The following is a 3,346-nucleotide window of genomic DNA, read 5'->3' as shown; positions in this document are numbered from 1 at the left end:
CGCACGTGCCCTTTTGCTAGTCTCTCCCTAATAATAAAGCACGGATTGGGTCTCCGGGTTCACCGTCGCGGCGTTTTTAAACAAAGGTTCCTGTGCTTTTTAGGAGTTAACCCGCAGTCTATCCATACACAAAAGAAAAAACGGTTCGCTGGAAAACAAAAAAACAAAACACCCGTACGCAGAGGCCTCCCGTATGCATCTACCTCCTCGATCCCTCACCCGTGCCCAAGCCACGCCATCCTCGCGCCGTCGCCGCCGCCGCCACACCTCCGCCATCTCGCCGCCGCGGCCGCACCCCTCCATAATTGCGAGGAGAGGCGTGGAGGAGAGGCTAAACCGGCGGCGGCCTCGCAAGGGCATGCGGTGGCGCGGTCGTCAAGGACCTGTTGAATCTCGCCGGATCCGGTGGGAAGTGGCGCTCAGACAGTGGATCTCCAAGGAAGGCGGCCGGAGCTCGGAGCACGACGGTTGGCGGGCGCGGCATGGCATCGGGTAACTCTACCTCCTCTGCTGCCGAGCGCGTGAACCGCCTTCGTCTCCTCCACCCGGCCGGCAAACCCAGCCACCGAAGCTTCCCCTCACGCACCTTGTCCCTGCTCGTCCTCCTCTTGGTTGGACCGGGCGCTGCTCGTGCGCTCCTTCACCTCGCGTGGACGGAGCAGAAGGGGGCCAGGGCGACGCGAGCGAAGCAGAGCAGCGCGGCAGGAGTCAGCGAGCATGGGGGCACGAAGCAGAGGCAAAGGCGGCGGCTGGCGACGGACTTGGCGCGATGGCGGTGATCCGATCGGGCGAGAACGAGGCAGGGGCGATGTGGTGGAGGCCCGGCGGCGCGGCTTCCTGCGGGTGCCATGGCGTTGGGTGGGCTCCTGTGCACATCCGAGAGAGAGGTGAGAGCAGAGAAATCACTACCGTTCCAAGGTCTCTGGTCTGGGAGCTTGTGAAGAAGAGCAAGTGCTTCTTGATCAAGCAGTTTGGCAACAGCAACGCCAAGGTCCAGTTTCACAAGGACCCAACAACCTCTACAATGTCCGCTACTACAAGTTCTCAGGTCCATAGCTCTTCACACTTGCACTGTTCTTGGCGGGCTCAAAGCTGTTTATTAGTTCCTCTACAAGGCGCTAACTTGCTGTGGTCTGATGTGGTTTTTTAGGCTTAACAAACAGCAAGACCGTGGCGGTCCAGCCATCAGCGGGAGAGGAGAAGGCTGTTGTCCTGTCCACGAGCAAGACCAAGAAGCAGGACACCCATGCCAAGCTGTTGCACAAGACTCTAACGCGCAAGCAGTTCTGCAAGATGGCCAAGTCTGTCCAGAATCAGGTACTAACACAACAAAAATTCTTACTTGAAAAGTTAGAATGCACATGTTATGCTTGTTTCTATGCTGCAACTCATTTGTATGTGCACCTGCTCTTATATACATTTAACTGTTTTGTGGATTGTACTATTAACATTTAAGAAGTTTTTCTGTCATTGGGAAATCTGTTTTGGTCTTTGTTTATAATTGGTAACGAAAGGTATTGTTGTGATGAGCCGTGGCGATAAGGATACCAACGGATCAATTGGTTATTCAATGAAATGCTTTTTACGCTTGGCATTGAGCTCAACCGATTAAGAAAATTGTTTTTGTTGTATATATTAGATTATTGTGTACACAATTTTCACGTTAGTGAGCACATATTAGATTACTTTCACCCGTTGCAACGCAAGAACATGGAGTTATTCTCATGTTAAAGTTTCCAGCGATAAGAATGGGCTTAGCCAACATCGCTCAGCTGCTGAAATTGCAAATTTGGTGTAGTTATTCATGGTAGAAATTCCAAATTAAGTGGTATATTTTGCCAGATTGAGAAACTGCATACACACCTTTGTCAATGCGCAATCTAACATCCGTCAGGTGCTGATCAGAGGACTACTAAAGTAGGGGAAACACACTTAAGTTTGTTATCCAGAGTTTCTTCAGAAGCTAAACATCAGTGACATCACAAGTGGGCTTCCTCATTTAATCCAAGAGATCTATCAAGTTGCAAAGATAACAACAGTGAACATGAAATATCTAAAAGCAAATGACCCGAGTATCCTCTACTACTTTGGTTTAGGTGCTATTTATCTTGCTCTGTGTTGAAATATTTTTATCTTCCGTAGATGCAAAGCATCCAGAATGTGATAAATCATTCACTGGATAATGGCATTTATATGTGGTTCCAGTCTTTTCACGGTGCAGGTGAACATGAGAATTCTATCAAAGATAAGTGCCCTTTCAAGATTGACATTGTTCTTTCTTCAGTGTAGATGCATGATATTACATGATTAAACATGCCAATTTTTTAAATTGATTTAGTTGTCTATATTATGCTCTATGTGCTATTACCAACAAAAAAGTACACCATAATATAAGATGTTATTACATGGACGGAGGGAGATTTTTAGCCTGCAAAGCAACAAATCTATTCCCAGTGTGGCAATAATGTGTTTGCACCAGTTAAGGAAGAATTTGTTTTTCACACTGTAAGAAACACTTCATGTTTCTTCCCCATCATTTAAGTGTGCCATTCTTCTCTGTTCATGTTGCTAATAGGATATATTTCATTATGATGATGTTCCATACTGCTCCTATGGAGTCGCTCTTTGGACTGTTGGACGCGTATATCCAATGAAACTACTTTTCTGGTTGTTGGCTGGAGCTATCACTATGACTGAAAATTTCTTTTCAGTCAAGAAACCAACGATATGTCAACACTTATCAGCAGTTTGCAATCTTTGTTAGACTATGCCTAAGCCAACGGTTAGACAATGTTAGGCAATGTACAAAACATGGACATGATTTATGTAGATTGGGCAGTCCCTTCAAACTGCATTTTTCAATCTTGAGTGGACGATTATATGTTTTCTTATAGAAAATTGACTATATGTTTGATGAATTGACTGATTATTTTTGCCCTATCAGATTAAACTAGGTCTTAATTTGAAGGTACAATTTAGGCTGCTGGTACTGGTTTGTTTATTGTACTAATTATGCTCTTTAGACAGAGACATGTTGTCTTCATTATGAGCTGGGCATAGATCGGTGACCCGGTTAATCCTGATTTATTGCAACATATGTTTTCTCCACACACGTCTAAACAATGCAACCTCTTTTTAGGTTGTGGAAATATGATTCGGATGGAGGTTGATGGACTAGAGCAATTAAAGGGATGTGATATTTTCTTCTCCCGTTGCAACGCACGGACATATGTCCTAGTAATAATAAAGCACGGATTGGGTGTTCGGGTTCACCGTCATGTAACATTTATAAATAAATCCCTGTGTTTTACATAATTAAGCCGCAGTACTATTTGAAGTGGTCACA

The 3,346-nt window shown here is 45.5% G+C and overlaps 1 non-coding gene across 1 annotated transcript; it reads left to right on the top strand.

Moving 5' to 3' along the window:
• Positions 1-1,516: 1,516 nt before the first annotated feature.
• LOC123118072 (small nucleolar RNA R24) lies at positions 1,517-1,603 on the top strand. The gene has a single exon (XR_006457694.1). It is a non-coding gene; the product is annotated as a small nucleolar RNA R24 (small nucleolar RNA).
• The last annotated feature ends 1,743 nt before the right edge of the window (positions 1,604-3,346 follow it).

Source organism: Triticum aestivum, chromosome 5B, assembly GCF_018294505.1.
Source record: "Triticum aestivum cultivar Chinese Spring chromosome 5B, IWGSC CS RefSeq v2.1, whole genome shotgun sequence".
NCBI lineage: Eukaryota > Viridiplantae > Streptophyta > Magnoliopsida > Poales > Poaceae > Triticum > Triticum aestivum.
This window is presented reverse-complemented; position numbering and strand designations above follow the sequence as displayed.